Genomic DNA, 17,177 nt, shown 5'->3' with positions numbered 1-17,177 from the left:
ACACAGGCATAAGGAAGCATCATAAATATAGTCTTATGCTAACATTCTGTGCCATTTAGTTCATAAAGATTATGGGTATGCATGATTCCACAAGGCCTCCATTGTAGTTACTTTTCCTCAATGTAAAATAAAAATGCCCTTTGCATTTTTAATTTTGTAAAACAATCTAAAACAAAAGTGATCTAAAACAATCTGTGAATAAAATATCATCAGATTATTCTTTATCTGTATTAATGATAACTGAACTGGAATCCACAGTTAGTTCCAAATCAAGTGCCGTTCCATCTTTCCCAAATCTAGGGCCTCTAATTATACTAATCCTTTTGTGACATTCTGAATGTACAACTTCCATCTCTGCTGTGAATATTCTCACAGCAGTTATCCTAGATTCTGCTTAATTTCACTCCGTGCTCCCTTTCAGCGCGAGGCATTGCTTTTCTTTCCACATCCCATGTTACCTTTCCATCTGATCATAGAATTTAGCTTTTTTTTACTGCAACCATGTATCCTTCAAGAAATGAAGGCTTTTGCGGTAGATGTCATTAGCGGTCACAGCTATTTGCCGTTCTATGTCCGCATCATAGATGGAGTCTACTTCTCTTTCCCTTGTCTTTAAGCTAAGCCACGGGACTTGCCTTGGCCAGGGATAAATGTGCAGAAGTGACGATGTGCCGTTCTGATCCTAGGCTTTGGGAAACCTCATTTATTTATTTTTTGCATTTCCCTTCTAGAGTCACTGCCCCAGGAGGATGAAAGGAATATGGAGCCAAACTGGTCCCAGCTTCTGAAGCCTGAAACAGAGTGGCCTGCAGACCTGCAGTGAGGAGCATTAACTGTCAGGCTGAGCTCATCCCAGATCAACCAAAGGTGAGATACTTTAGATATTAGGCAACAAGTGATTGCCGCTTGGCAGTGGCTTGCTATGCAGCAATAGCTAACTGATACAGGTTGTGTTACGGCCTGAATTGTCCCAAATTTCATATGTTGAAGTTATACACTTTACCTCACAATCTGACTGTATTTGGATGTAGGACCTTTAAAGAGGTAATTAATGTAAAATGAGATCATTGAGGTGGACCCTCATCTGACATAACTGGTGTCTTTATAAGACAGAGAATTGATCAGGACACAGACAAAAACAGAAGGAGGGCCATATGAACGTAAGAAGATGGCTATCTACTAGCCAAAGAGAGAAGCTTCAGAATGAAACCAACCCTCCCAACACCCTGATTTGAACTTCTACCCTCCAAGACTATGAGAAAATAAATTTCTGTTATTTACATCCCCCATCTGTTGTACGTTGTTATGGTAGTCCTAGGAAGCTAATATAGGTGATGTTCACTCTCTTTACCTCCTTAGATATTTTGTATAATGAACACCTAGCTTCTATACATGATCCTACCTGAAAGTTAAGCTACAGGGCTAATGTCCTGCTCCCCCAGTATTGATGAAATATATCTAAGGAAACTACACTATGACCATGACCTTAGTGGGTAACTTTGGTAACCACTAGCCACATTTGGTTAGTTAAATATAAATTTAAATTAATTAACATTGAACAAAATTAGAACTTCAGTTAGTTGCAGTAGCCCTATTTCAATTACTTAATAGTCAAATATGGCTATTAGCTAATATATTGGAGAACACAAATTTATGGACATTTCTATCTTCAGGAAACTTTTATTGGCAAGCCTGGGCTAGAGAATCAATAGGCATTCAAGTACACTTAAAATTATTATTCTTAGATTTTGGGGCGGGGGGAAGGGGAGAAGGAAAGATTTATTACTTGCAGCAAGGAAGAACACAGGGAATCTTTTCCCAAAGCAGTGTCTCCCTGAACAGGAAAGTTGGGGAAGTTTTAAACTAAGGGTACATGCATATACACAAGGGGGCCTGAGGAGAGGAGAATTTGGCATAGAATTGGGGCAAAAGTCAGCAGAGTCCAAGCTTTAGTTGATTGAAGTCACGAGGGTCCACATCTTCATTCCATCCTCCACCTGGGCAAGGACCTTAGTTCCTGGCGTCATGACTTACTGAAGCTCAGGTTCTATGTTTCATAGAAGAAAGAATTCAGAGAGACAAAGTGACAGGTAAAAAGTGGGTTTATTTAGAGAGGTACACATTCCATAGATGGAATGTGGCCCATCTTAAAAGGCAAGAGCAGCCTGGGAGAAACACACTCCACAGGCATAGTATGGGCCATATCAGAAAGTGGGACGCTATTCTTAAGAGTCTTGATGGCCATGTGAGTGATTCATCTTGGAAATGGATCATACAATCCCAGTTGAGACCTTCTACCTATTGCTCAACCATAACTTTAATACCCATGTGAGACAAGACACAATCTTGGGCATTTTAGCCCCAGCACACATCACATGGAGAAAAGGTAAGCTGCCCTGAGATGTCCTGTCCAAGTTCCTGATTCATGGAACAGGGAACAAATGAAACAGTTCTTTTATTAATCCACTAAGTTTTTGGTTACTGTGTTATAAAAGAATAGATGACCAAAACATTCTGACTAGATTCTAATAATATTAAATCATATATTATTTAGATTAAAAGGACCAAATTAAGTAAGAAAAACAGTGAGTAAAATTTCTCAGGAAATTCTAGAACTTTGCAAGGCCACACTAATAAAGAAGGATCGATGGTTTTCAATTATTTTATTTTTAATTCTTCTGTTTTATTCCCTTCTGAAAGGATTCAGAAGGTAATATTTTCTGCTTGGAAAAAAAAAAAGCTTCTATTGGAATAAAATTATAGATCCATTAGCTTTTATTTCAGTCCATCTAAGATGTATACTAGTGTCCTTCTGGATAAACTAAGCTGAGCTATTCTAATAGGACAAGCCTTAGACACAACTATTCTACTATAGACCAGTATTATATTCTTCATCACCTTAAAAAATCTGTTAAGAACAGCTACAGTTGTTCGCAGCTTTTAAATATATAACTTTTTTGCTTTGTTATTTTTCTTCTTAAACTTAGATTAATAATTCAGATCATCTTTTGAAAGTATAGGACCTATGTTATGGAACTTAAAAAGATACATGTATTCTATATTTTGAAGATAATTGCCTGCACTCTGAAATCAACTGTTACATAATTAGAATACTATCAACTAATGTAAGCATATGGCAGAGTCTCTCAGATTGAGAACCAGAATATACATTAATGAAGCTTCATTGTGGGTTCCAGTATACATCTAGGGTTGAGAGTCACTGCTCTAGATATCATAAAGCCTATCCTTATTCCAAGCCATATTAAGATATGTTTATGTCTATAGTAATTCTCATTTGTACCTCACAAAATTGGTTGATTATAAACATCAATATATCAATAATAATATTAGCATCAATTAAAATATCTAGTATTGATAAGCACATAATACATAGCAGTAATTCTGGAGAAAAAAGTAGATATTTCCTTGCATTTAAGAAGCTTACAGTCTAGCGGATAAGAGGGAGGAAATCAATTTTCTAAACAAATGTAATACAGTAGATACTAGTATAAATTTATATGAATAATTAAAGAGGGGAAAACTTATTTTTTAGGGATTGTAATAACATAAGAAATTGGCAAGGAATGAGACGAGATGTCTGATATTTAAAATAATGCACAGAAAATGAAAGGGAGAAGTCGATAAGGTACTAAATTTTAATTGAGAAGAAAAAATATGGATTTTATACTGTAGTCATTAAGAATTTTATTGTCATAGAATTAATGCATGCATGAAGTGTAAAAATGTCATGATAGAAACCAAAAAAACACCTGCTTTTGCCATTATATTACTTTGATTTCAAATTAAAGTACATATATAGTACATATATATAAACAGATAAATATTGATACCTATAGAGATGCACACAGAGATATAAATATTGTGGTAGATCCATTGCATGAATAATCCCATCATTTCCTGCCTCCAAGTATCCATACCATTTGATATTTCCCTTCTACACTGATTCTGGGCTTGATGAGCGAATTTCTTTGGCCAGGCAGAAGACTGAGAAATCACTTTTGTGCTTTCACTTTCTCTTTTGCTCTTCTCACCACCATGACAACATGCTGGGAGTGGATTGCTGAAGGAATGTGAATAACATGCGGAGTCATCCCAGCTAGGTAATCCTACAGCAGCAAGCCATGCCCAATAGCTAACTTCTTGCAAATGCTTGAGTGAGCCCAGTCCCTGTCATTGCAACCTCACACTGCACTGTAGGCTCAGGCATAAACACAAATTTTGTTGTTGTAAAGCACTAAGTGATTTGAAAGCACTAGGTAGTTGGTAATGTGGTGTTACTGCAGCAATAGATAAATGAGCCCAGAAGTGAGAGAAGAAGTTCACTAAAAAAATGAGTTGACAGAATAGTGTGCTAGGGAAGAAGAATAATTTGGGGGGAAGATTCTGACTTTCATAAGAGAAAAAACTTGATGTGCCTTAGGAAAGAAGCCTTAGGTGGATCATATTAAGAGTCTTTTGGTATTGGGAGAGAGTCATGGCTTTAATGTTTAGTTCACTTTAATTTAGGGTTTGGATAAAGCCATTTTTGTTCCCAGGAATATAACAGCCTGTTAACCGCTTGAATCCCAAGTTTTTAGTATTGTACTTACCCTGATTCCATTTGCTATCAACATTTCAAACATAACAGGAACCGAAAATCTAAGTAAAAGAGTTTATTTCTCTTAGAAGACCACCATTCTCTGCTTTTGGACCATCAAGTGTAGGAGAAGTAATTATTTATAAGGTCTTTCAGAGGCAACAGCTGTCCTCAATGAATATTTGAAGTTCTAATTTGAATTTCCCGAACCTCATACAAGTAGGCTTGGGAAGCTACATAAAACGTTGACGGAAACTGAATTTTCAACTAGCATAGAAATTATTCTCCGTTATTCCTTGTGATGAAGATACTGATGATCTAGAAAATAAATCAAAGTATTCTTCCAATAACATAAATGACTTAACAATAACCATTCTTATTATACCTTTATTAAACTATTGTTTACTTATTCTTACATGTTTAGGCATTATGGTAGATACTGGAAATACAGTGATGAGCATAATCAATGAAGAATAATTACTGTGAACAGGTTAACTTCATGTATATTATCCCTTTTGACAATCACACAATCAAAATGGGGTTGTAAAGTCATTAAAAATGAAAATATAATTTTTAGATTTAGGGAACAAAGACAGTGTACCTCTTGCCAGACAATCTTAGACATAAATTGTAGCAATATTTTTTTGGGTCTGTCTCCTAAGGCAAAAGAAATCAAAGCAAAAATAAACAAATGGGACCTAATTATATATAGAAGCTTTTGCACAGCAAAGGAAACCGTAAACAAAATGAAAAGACAACCAATAGAATGGAAGAACATATTTGCAAATGACATGACTGACAAAGGGTTAATATCCAAAATATATAAACAGCTTATACTACTCTGTATCAAAAAGAAAAAAAAAAAAAACCCAATCAAAAAATGGGCAGAAGACCTAAATAGACATTTTTTCCAAAGAAGACATACAGATGGCCAACAGGCATTTCAAAATATGCTCAGTGTTGCTAATTATTAGCGAAGTGCAAATCTAAACCACAATGATATATCACCTCATACCTGTAAGAATGGCTATCGTCAAAAAGTCTACAAATAACAAATGTTGGAGAGGGTGTGGAGAAAAGGGGACCCTGTACACCGTTCGTGGGAATGTAAATAAATTGGTGCAGCCAGTATGAAAAACAATATGGAGGTTCTCAAAAAAAAAAAGCAAAAATAGAGCTACTGTATGATCCAGCAAGCAATTCCACTCCTGGGTGTATATACAAAAAAAAAAAAAAAATGAATACACTAATTTGAAAAGATATATACACCTCAAAGTTTATAGCAGCACTATTTACAGTAGCCAAGTTATGGTGGCAACATAAGTACCCATCAACAGAAAACTGGATAAAGAAGATGTGGTATATATATAAAATGAAATATTACTCAGCTATAAAAAGAATGAAATTCTGCTATTTGTGGCAACATGGTTGGACCTAGAGAATATTGTGCTTAGTAAAATAAGTCAGACAAATACTGTATTATATCACTTATATGTGGAATAAAATAATACAGGGCTTCCCTGGTGGCACAGTGGTTGAGAGTCCGCCTGCCTATGCAGGGGACACGGGTTCGTGCCCCGGTCCAGGAAGATCCCACATGCCGCGGAGCGGCTAGGCCCGTGAGCCACGGCCGCTTAGCCTGCGCATCCGGAGCCTGTGCTCCGCAACGGGAGAGGCCACAACAGTGAGAGGCCCGCGTACCGCAAAAAAATAAAATAAAATAAAATAAATGAATATATATATACAAAATAGAAACAGACTCATAGTTATAGAAAACATACTAGTGGTTACCAAAGGGGAGAGGGAAAAAGGAGAGGGGCAAATTAGGGGTATGGGATTAAGAGACACAAACTACTGTGTATAAAATAGATAGAGCAACTAGGTTATATTGTATAGCATGGAGAATTATCACCATTATCTTGTAATAATGCAGTATTATCTGTAAAAATATTAAAACATTATGCTGTACATGTGAAATTAATATAATATTATAAATCAACTACTTCGATTAAAATTTTTTTAATCTATTTAAAAGAAAAAAATTAAACATAAAATTCCTTTTATGTGGACTCTTGCCATTTTTTCTATTAAGCTGTTTAATCCTTTTCCTATTGTTTTATAGAAACTCTTTATATTTTAGAAAGAGTAGGCCTTTATTTCAATGTGAGCTGCAAATAATTTATTCCCACTTTGTTCTTTGAGTTTTTTATTGAGATATAATTGACATGTAACATTGTGTTAGTTTTAGGTGTACAGTGTGTTTTGATATATGTAAATATTGCAAAATAATTACCACTCTAAGATTATTTAACATCCATCACCACACAGTTACAATTTTTTTCTTGCAATGAGAACTTTTAAGATCTACTCTTCTAGCAATAAAATATACCCACTTTTTAAAAATAATTTATTTTTATTGAAGTATAGTTGAATTACAATGTTGTGTTAATTACTGCTGTACAGCAAAATGACTCAGTTATATACATATATATATATTCTCTTTCATATTCTTTTTCATTATGGTTTATCACAAGATATTGAATATAGTTCCCTGTGCTATACAGTAGAATCTTGTTGATTATCCATTCTATATACACCAGTTTGCATCTGCTAATCCCAAACTCTCACTCTTACCCTCTCCCAGGTCCCTCCCCCTTGGCAACCACCAGTCTATTCTCTATGTCCCCCATTTTGTTTCTTTTTCATAGGTAGGTTCATTTGTGACATATTTTAGATTCCACATGTAAGTGATATCCTATGGTATTTGTCTTTCTCTTTTTGATTTACTTCACTTAGTATGATAATCTCTAGTTGCATCCCTGTTGCTGCAAATGGCTTAATTTATGTAAAGAACAATGAGTTGTGTTATGATAGACATAAGTTTTATCTTGCTATGATTTTAAAAACTTGTTATATCAAGCATGGCTTTGATGGTATCTTTAATCATGAAAATGATAAAAACCATATAGTTGAGTGTTTTGTGTAAGAAAAAGAGAAAGAATTAGAAGGAAGACTCATCACAGCCAAAAAAAGATTAATAATTAACCTCAAATTACAGAAAAATTCTGGCAGCACAGTAATAATACCTATCAGTGAAAAAATTAATTAATTCATCTTATTCTGTGTGTTGATATTTCACTTCACTGTTGTCAGAATAAGTATTTATTTTTAAAAAGTGTGCATAAATTATATCATGAGTTCCAATAGTATTTTTTATCTTGCTCTAGCCTATTTGGAACAGTGCAGTTTAGAAGAGGGCAAAATAAGCATTTATCATTTATTCTTCGCTGCTACATTGTTAACTTATCCATTAGTCCTTTTTCTTAGTCATATACTTGCAAGCATTAAATGAAATGATAATGAGGAAAAATGTCCTTGCTTTGGTGTAATACTGCTTAAACAGAACTATGAAATATGGCATATGCTATCAGCAGATTTTTTTTCCATTTGTTTCTCGAGGGATAATCAATTCTTCTTTAAAAATAAAAAAAGTAAAGATTTTAGAACAGTTTTAGCTTTACAGCAAGACGGTGAAGATAATACAGAAAGTTGTCATATACTGTACATCCAGTCTCCTCTGTTGTTAACATTTTAATTTAGTATGGTACATTTAATACAATTAGTGAAACACTATGGATGCATTATTTTTAACTAAAGTCCAGATTCTTTTAGTTTTTTGGGGTTTTTTTTCTCTTAGTTTTAACCTGATGCCCTTTTCCTACTCCAGGATCCCTGCCGAGATGCCATATTAAATTTAGTTATCATGTCTCCTTAGGTTCCTCCCAGCTGTGACACTTTCTCAGATTTTCCTTGGTTTTGATGACTTTGACAGTTTTGAGGTGCATAGGGCAGTTACTTTGCAGACATTTCAGTGATTTATTATTGAGGTTGACTTTGATTACCTTATGGAAGTACAGTTTGTCAGGTTTCTCTACTGCAGTGTACCACGCACACATAAGGATTGAGAACTTGTTTGCATTTAGACCACCGATCCATTTTTACTTAATTTTAATGAAAGGTGCAATGACTGTGTCTATGTTCTTTTTTTTTCATATGCAAGTCCAGTTTTTCTGACACCATTTGTTGAAATGACATCCTTTCTCCATTGAAATACTTTTGCTTCTTTGTCAAAGTGTATTTTTGTGGGTCTATATCTTGATACTTTATTCTGTTTCATTGTTCTCTATATCTATGTTTTCAACCAAGCCGTGCTATCTTGATTAATGCAGTGTTGTAGTAGGTCTTGAAATCAGATAGGATGCACCTTCCAGTTTGGTCTTTTCATATTGTGTTGACTATGGTAGGTTTTTTTGACTTTCCTTATAAGCTTTAGAATCAATGTATCTATTGATTTATAGATAGATTTATTATAAGATATCTATCTATATATCTATACATCTATACATATATAGAGAGAGAGAGGGAGAGATCTTGATGGATTTTTGAATGGGATTGTGTTGAATCTACACATAAAGTTGAGAAGAATTGCATCATAACAATATTGAATATCCTGATACACGAATGAAATATTCCTCCTTTTATTTAGATCTTTGATTTCTCTCATCATAGATTTGTAGTTTTTACATATATATACATCCTGTGCATATATTGTTATATTTATCCTTACCTATTTCTTTTTCTGTGTGTGCTGTTGTAAATTTTTTAAAATATCAAACTCTTAATTGTTCATTTCTGTTGTATAGGAAAACGATAGATTTTTGTATATAAATCTTGTATCCTATGATCTTACTATATTCACTTATTAATTCCAGAATTTTTTTGTCAGTTCTTTCGATTTTCTATATAGATATTTTTTCATTTTTCTTTTCTTATCATATTGTACTAGCAGAACTTCCAGTACATTATTGAATAAGAATGGTGTTAGAGAATGTCCTTGAGTTCTTCCTAATCTTAGGGTGAAAGTATCATATTTCTGATAATTATGACCTTTTTGGTAGGTATTCTTTATAAAGTTGAGGAATGTCCCCTCTATTGCTATTTTGTTCATCTGTTGTTAGTTTGTTCATCGTTTTTTGTTTTGTTTTTCATAAATGGGTGTTGGATTTTGTGAATTTTTTTTATCAGTTGATATTACATGATTATTCTCCTTTTGCATTGATGTGGTAGATTTTGCTGAATTTCAGATTTTGAACTAATCTTGCATAGTAGGAATACATTACATGTGTTTGTGTGTATAATTTTTATGCATTGCTGGATCCAGTTTGCTGATAGGTACTTTTGCATCAGTATTCATGAGAGATACATGCCAATAGTTTTCCTTCCTTATAATATTTGTCTCTGGTTTTGATACTAGGGTAATTTTGATGTTATAGAAGCAGTTAATGAGTTTGTCCTGTGCTTCTCTTTTCTGGAAGAGATAAAGAAGAATTTATATCACTCCTTTATTAAAATTGGGTAGGATTCACCAGTCAAACCATCTGAGTCAGGTGCTTTCTTACTTGGGAGGAATTAATTATTGAATTTTTTTTTTTAATAATAGTTACAAATCAATTCGAATTATCTGTTTCTCCTTGTGTAACTTTGTCTTTCTAGGAATGTATACATTTCATCTAAATAATCAAATCTGTGGACACAGAGTTGCTTCTGGTATTCCTCTGTTATTCTTTTTTTTTAAACATTTTTATTGGCGTATAATTGCTTTACAATGGTGTGTTAATGTCCACAGAATTAGTAGTGATGACTCCTTTTCATTTGTTATATTGTTAATGTGTGTGTGCTTTTTTTTTCTTGGTTACCCTTCTGAGAGTTGTTTCTATTAATCTTTAAAGAAAAAAGTCTCTTGATTTTGTTGATTTTTATCTGCTGTTTTTCTGTTTTCAATTTCATTGACTTTTAATCTAAGATTTATTATTTATATTCATGTTCTTTCACTTCATTGAAGCCTAAATTGCTTTTTTTCTTTAGCTTCCTGAAGTAGATTTGTTGTTGATTTTAGATCCTTTTTATCTAATATATGTAATCAATGCTGTAAATTTCCCCTAGGTACTGCTTTTGCTACTTCCCTCAAATTTTTATGTTATATTTTTATCTTAATTTAAGTCAAAATATATTTTAATTGCTTTTGTGACTTATTTTCTGACCCATTTATTTAGCTATGTGTTGTTTAATCCCCAAGTATTTGAGAATATGTTTTTCTATTGTGTTTGTTATTAAATTCTTGATTAATTCCATTGTGACCTGGCAACATACTTTGTATGGTTTCTATTCTTTTACATTTGTTTAGGTATGTTTTATCACTCAGAATATGGTCTTTTCTTGGTGAATGTTCAGTGAGGGAGCTTGAGAGGAATATGTTTTCTCTGTTGTTGGATGAAGATTTTATAAATGTCAATTAGGTTAAATTGATCGATTGTGCAGGTCAACTTTATCTTTACAAATGATCTGTGTGCTTGATCTATCAATTACTAAAAGAGGGTTATTAAAGTTTTCAAATGTAAAAGAATATTTTACTCCCAATTAGCAGAAATTGAGAATAAATATGTTAAGAAAAATCAAGCAAAACAATATATAATTATACTATTATAAAAATTATTGTTATTTTCAGGAAAAATTACTAAATTAATAAATATCACACAGTCTGGTCCAAATGATGCTAGAGTGTGAACTCTAGATCATGTTTGCTTAAGAGAGAACAGATTGACTCTGCCTGATATTGGCGTATGACCTCTCTTAAATTGTTTGTGATTGTACTAAGTACATATTGATAAAGAAGTAGAAATGTATGGATGGAATAATTATTACATTTATGATGTACTGAGCATCTTTATCATGGTAAGCAGTATTGTTGAATCTCAAATATTATTATACTCCTTGTTTTACAATGGAAAAACTTAATCTTGTTTATAGTAACATCCAAACTTGCTAACTAGTTTGGAATTGCAACTCTTGACTCTGATTCCAGTGTCTAGGGATTTTTTTTTACTAGTGGCTTAAGATTTTAAATTTATGTTCTGAATATGGGTCACTTAGTGTGAAAGGTAAAAAAAAATTACAGTAGATATTTAGGTTAAATTATTGTATTATTATACTCACTTTTCATTGTATCTCTACTCAACAGAGTTTGTGCTTTAAAAATTGTTGGTCAAGTTAAATATATGAGACAGTCAAGGAATTTATCAAAATTATTGACTTTGTTCACAAATGCATAAACGATTTGTGGGACATTTTAAAGAATACGAAGCCAATTACAAAATATTAGTACACTTTAAGACTAAGGTAGCAAACTAAGGGAAATGATTAAAGAGATAATATGAACCTCTTCCTAAGTTCAAGGTTGCTTTTGCTTTAGTTTTCTATTCAACAAGCAAAGAACTAGTGCCAAGGTTTTAATGACATTATGAACACATGTGAGCACATATAGCTACCTAATATCTCCCTTGTTTTTCAGACACAGCTGGATTTTTATGATGAATGAATCCTGCACAGACTTGTAATCCTTTAGGTCAAAAAAGTATGAAACTGGCAGTAACTGCCTTTTGAAATCACTGACCTGAGAAAAATGAGAGGGGTCATATTGATACATGAAATTCTTTTATTATCTCATAGGGAATATCCTGCTGCATTACAATTACACATTTTGTGTTCTATCTATTATTGACAATTGTGCCTTCTTTGAGATTTTAGTGTAGCTGAACTGGACTTGTCCTACACAACCAAAATCTCATTTTGTTGATTAACATTAGAACTATAAATATATATTTTTGTAAATATAATTGATTAGTTTGTATTTAATGTTTTGAATTTATGATAAATTCTATAATTTTAGGGATTAACAGTTCATACTTAACCATATATTTTTTTAATTTGAACAAATATTCTCTGTAACTATCCAGATTTCTAATCATAAGATTGATTTTTTAAAATTCTAGGTATGCCTTTATTTCATTCAAGAGGCTATGTCATTACTCTCCTATATCTGAGGAATGCAATCAAAATATTATAGTTTAGATTAAGATTGGACTCATACAATAATTCACCCAAATCTTGCATAACTTTAAGAATCCTTGTCCTGAATGATTAAGAAAATACACATTGAGGAGAAAAACTTTTGGAAAGAAAAAAATCAGTGAGTATAGTCCCAGATGCTTTATCAAAATATATATCATCAATGAGTAAAGCAAGAATGAAAACATAGAATTCAGGAAACAGAGGAATTTACTAAATATGTAAAGAAAATCTCAAGAATGACATTTGTGCAGAAAATCTAGAGACCAACCCAAGTCAGAGTGAGGCAGGGAAAAGAGGGGTCCTGGACAACTAAGGTAATCATACAAGGTAAAATGATTTGAAGACATTTATGACATGTACAATTCTGAAAGGAGTTTAAGAATTTATTATTGATAGATACTTATGGCAGAAGGTGTTAATTGCCACCAGAATTATTGTTCTTATTCTTCATAAAAACAGAAAATTTAGATAAACACTTGATTAGCTCTAGTTTGACTGGAGACCTAAACTTCAGATTCTAGATGTAGGTATGTGATTAATTTCTAGTCACTGAGATTGAACAAAAGTGATGTGTGCAACTTCCACCTTTAAAAGGAGGAGAAAACTCTCCATTCCTGCTGTACAGAATACAGAGAGGATCCTGGGAACTGGAGCAGCATCTGGTGCAGTTAGATGAAAATAACATATTGAGACCAGCTGAGCAAAATCAGCACACTAATACCTACTCAGACTGCTACAGAAGACAGACATAAACTCCCTCTTGTTTGATCCATTATTATTTTGTGTCTCTCTGTTAGCGCTGCTGAGCTCATATCTTAACTGATATGGCAGTGCAGTGGTTCTCACCTTTTACTTGAATCAGCATCATGTAGATGGCTTGGAAAAGTAGAGAATGGTGGTCCCACCAGCAATAGGTGTGCGGTAAAGGTGAGAATTTGCTTTTCTGTTAAGTTCCCAGGTGAGCCTAATACTGCTGATTTGGGAACCACAGTTTCTAACCACAGTGGTAGTGTACTAGGGCAAGAATAATTTCATCAGCACATAATGGAAAATGGCCAATTTTGCTTCATCTGTGATAGTATCTATTACATACATAGAAAGAAGTCATCAGTTAGGCAGTCCTGGTTTGACCTGGAGATTCAGTGACCTAGAATTATTAAAAAAACATTCATGTATAATTTTTATTGATTCAACAGCATTTTCCTTCAAAACTAAAAAAAAAATGCCTACATGTAGAGCTATAGTATTTAAAAATATGAATATACCTACTAGAAAAAGAGAGCTATTAGAATTGAATGTATTTAACACTAGATAATGGGAATTATGGGTAGGGAGACCAGATTCCATGAAACGTTCTTTTTCAAATATAAACACTTTTCAAGAATTTTGGTTTTATTTGCGCATATTATAATTTTAACACAATGAAATAACAGAAAATAATAAAAGATATGTAGTTTTAGTGGGAGAAGCATGGCTTTGGAGCTCATTCTGGTTTTGCCTAAACAAAGACTCAAGAGTTCTAGCCCCCTTTTCCCAGCTGTTGGAGCCCCCTCCTCCTAGCTGTAAGGATCACACTCAAGCTTAGTTTTTAATAGGACTGGAGTTCTGTGATAATTAACTTTTCCTGATTTTAAAAGTAAATACTTAAAAAAATAAATATACTGAGGGTACATTTAAACTATCTATAATTCTACCACTCAGCAATTGTGTTTCAGCTTCTCTTTCTCTCTCTAATAAATATATATGTTTACAGGGATGTAGAAAGAGTATACTGAATTACATTTTAAAAATAATTTTCACTTAATTTTTAAGTTTATCACATACCGTTAAATATTTTAATAGACTATTTTTTTTTTTACAGCAGTTTTAGGTTCACAGCAAAATTGAGAGGAAGATATCTATCATACCCCCTGCCCTAGTGTATGCATAACCTCCACAATGTCCCCATCAGAATGGTACATTTGTTACAGTTGATGAACTTACATTGACACATCACAATCACACAAAGAACATAGTATTGAAAACCCAAACGAACTTTTTGGCCAACGCATACATTTTATACTCTTGGACAAATGTATAGGGCATGCATTATATAATGAGATGCTAATATACAAAAGTCAATTGCTTTCCTATAGACCAGCAATAAACAAGTGGGATTTGGAATTAAAAACACAATACCATTTACATTAGCACCCCAATACTAGGGAAATACTTTGGTATAAATCTAACAAAATGTATACAAGACCTGCCTGTTTGTCAATGTATATAACACATTATTGCTACTTACATTTTTATTGTATTTCTTTAATCATTATTTTGATTATACAGTATCCCTTGTGAATTTGTGTGTTTTCATGTTTATGCACTTTTGAATACTTTAACAAGAAACTTAATTATAGCCTGCACTGCTTCCAGGTTTCTAGACTAAATTGTGAATGTGTGACATTTGCCTTAAGTTTCATTCCTAATAGTTTATCTGCACAAACTTCTTGTATATTGCATAGTCTCATTTTGCCACCAGGCTACTGATGTCCCTACAGCTGCAAGTACTAGAGACCCCACAAGATAAGTGATTTTCTTTAATAACAGGAGGCAATCAAAAAGTTTGTCCATCAGAATGATGAAATATGAATGATTCTTAAATTTTTAGCCTGTGTTATAATGAAACCTCAGTGTTTAAAGCAGCTGAAGGAAGTCAGCACAGGCCTGCCTGAGCAGCTGGGAAGCGTTAATTGGAGCTAATTGCTCATTAGAGACTGGCGATTACTAATTATTCTCACCTGTAAAAATTGGCCTATAAAGAAATGTTAGGAAAGTTAAGTAGAAGGATACAACTTAATAGTTTCTTATAGTGAATCTTAGAGCAGACAAAGCAAGTGATCTGATGCCATGGGATAAGAGAAGAGAGAAAACAATAATAAACAGTAGCTCTCATTTAATGGTGTAGTAGCTGAGTGTACAGTTACTGTGTTGCCTGTCGGGCATACCTTTGTTTTAGTGCACAAACTAGTTCCACTTATGTGCTTACTAAAAGACACTAACTCTCCCAATTTAAGAAAGAATATTTCAGAAAAGATGAAAGCTTTTTAACTGTATTGGAGAAAATACAGTTGTAAAAAAAAAAAATTACAAAAACCTGACCTGAGAAAGATATTTTCTTGTCATGTCATTTACAACTTTCTTTTGGAGAGAAACTAATTCCTACTAGCATTATCAAGTGATTTTTCTTGTTCTTTTAGAAAACTAGTTTTGTACCAAAAAAGCTGACTATCATGCATGAGCCTAATCATCTTTATCAATACATATATTTTGTCTCATACACAATATAATAAAGAATATTCAGTGTGATTTTTTTTTTTTAAATTATAGTTGATTTACAGTGTTGTGTTAGTTTCTGGTATACAGCAAAGCGATTTTGTTCTTTATATATATATATATATTCTTTTTCATATGAAACAGAGTCACAGACATAGAAAACAAACTTATGGTTGCCAAAGGGGAAAGGGGGTGGGGAGGGATAAATTAGGAGTTTGGGATTAACAGATGTAAACTACTATATATAAAATAGATAAATGACAAAGTCCTACTGAATAGCACAGGGAACTATATTCACTATCCTGTAATAAGCCATAATGGAAAAGAATATTTAAACATTTTCTTCGTCTATATAATGACCCAATAATATTAAATTTTTGAACAAGCTTAGTCAGAAGATTCTTGCCTTGTACAAGCTTGAAAAGGAACTTTGGCTTGTGTCCATTACTAAATTTTCTAAAAGATTTTTTTTAATTCTCAAAGAAAAAAATGTGTAGGGCAACCAATTCTATAGAGACTGACACATCATAATTGGTGATACAAAAAAGTAGTAAGTAGAATGATAGCCAAGAAGAAAGGACCTATAAAACAGTAAAGTGACGTTATTCTTTTATGTGGCCATCTTCTTGTAAAGAGGCAAAATCCCATGCTCTAGAAAGACACAAGAATTTCCAGTCAGTAGTATACTTGGGGAAACACAGGTACCCAGGGGAAAAATATGAGTGGTGAAAAATTAGAATTGTTGTGGAGAACAAGATTTTGGAAAACAGTAAAATAATATTCTGTATAAGAAAGAAGTCAATTTAATTTTGACTGGAATATCTCTAGTTGGAGATGTGTACGTATCCAATGAAAAAAGTATTCAATTATGTGAGGAGGACAGGAGAGAATGACCAGATAATATCACCAAATGCTTATTCTGAAAGAAGCTTTCACAGAAAAATACAGTATTCCCCCTTAATCGGAGGTGGATACGTTCCAAGACCCTCAGTCGTTGCCTGAAACTACTGATAATACTGAACCCTACATATACCATGTTTTTTCCTATACCTATGTTAAAGTTTAATTTATAAATTAGTCACAGTAAGAGATTAACAACTAGTAATAAAATAGAACAATTATAACAATATACTGTAATGAAAGTTATGTGAATGTGGTCTCTCTCTCTCTCCTCCTCCTCTCAAAATATCTCATTGTACAAGTTGAATGCCTTTTCCATCTTAACTAAGCCCTTAACACCCCCTTTAGCCATAACTTTTGCAGTTTCAGGTCAACAGCAAAAGTAGCACAAATTTCT

General features: G+C 33.1%; 1 long non-coding RNA gene across 1 annotated transcript in view; it reads left to right on the top strand.

Moving 5' to 3' along the window:
- The window catches only part of LOC137212207 (uncharacterized), a 222,640-nt gene that overhangs the window by 172,916 nt on the left and 32,547 nt on the right, over positions 1–17,177 (top strand). The window contains exon 3 of the long non-coding RNA XR_010937399.1: positions 732–867. This is a non-coding gene — a long non-coding RNA (uncharacterized lncRNA). The remainder of the gene's footprint in view (positions 1–731; positions 868–17,177) is intronic.

This window comes from Pseudorca crassidens, chromosome 2, assembly GCF_039906515.1.
Source record: "Pseudorca crassidens isolate mPseCra1 chromosome 2, mPseCra1.hap1, whole genome shotgun sequence".
Classification (NCBI taxonomy): Eukaryota; Metazoa; Chordata; class Mammalia; order Artiodactyla; family Delphinidae; genus Pseudorca; species Pseudorca crassidens.
Note: the sequence above shows the minus strand (reverse complement) of the source record. Positions and strands in the feature narration are given on the sequence as shown.